Genomic DNA, 845 nt, shown 5'->3' with positions numbered 1-845 from the left:
CTTGGAGCTTCGCCATACGATCTTAGTTTCTTGGAGCTCCGCTAGTCTAATGTTTGAGTCTAAAGAGGAGGATATGACTCTCTCTCTCTCTATATATATATATATATATGTATAGACTACACATATAAATACACTGAATACATATATCTCCGATGGTGTATCTCTTTTTCTTCAACATTTCACAACTTAAGATCCGTGTTTTTAATCTCATCGAGCTAGGTTTTTAGGAACAATTCATATCCAAGTTTGGTACTCTCTTTCTTTCTCCTTTAGGGTTTTAATTTATTACTTCATAGAGCTATATAATTTGCCATTGAATCTCTCTCTCTCTTAGGGATTTTTTAACTAAAAATTTAGGATAAATGGAGAACCGAAGTCATCGTCGTCGGTGTCGGTCTAGCCTGGCTCTCAGCTCCAACTCGACGTTGCTAATCATGCTACACACTTGGGTCATGTTTGTTTGGGTGGACATGAGCTTGGGATTGGACTAATAATCCAATAAAATTACTAATCCAATGTTTGATTAAATAATTGAAATACGGACTAATTATTTTAAACTTGACTATTAGTTAAGATAGGATACAGAATCCAACGAATTCGTAGTCCTAGGACTATTAGTCATGGGAATGCTAATCCAGTCTGCCCAAACAAACATGGCCTTGTAGTACTGTGGAGATCTGGTCAGAGTGACCAAATTTGATTGCATAGCAGAGGAATGTTGATGTTGGCAATCTCGCAAGCCTCTCAGCCACGGCGGTAAGTTCGGCATTTTCAGTCGCTTGTTTTGAATGAAACAGATATGGGTTTGAAGTTTTCAATTTCTTTATTGTCCTCGTCGACTTGCA

The sequence above is a fragment of the Camellia sinensis genome, chromosome 10 (assembly GCF_055761805.1).
Source record: "Camellia sinensis isolate YWXY chromosome 10, ASM5576180v1, whole genome shotgun sequence".
NCBI classification, from domain to species: Eukaryota; Viridiplantae; Streptophyta; class Magnoliopsida; order Ericales; family Theaceae; genus Camellia; species Camellia sinensis.
This window is presented reverse-complemented; position numbering follows the sequence as displayed.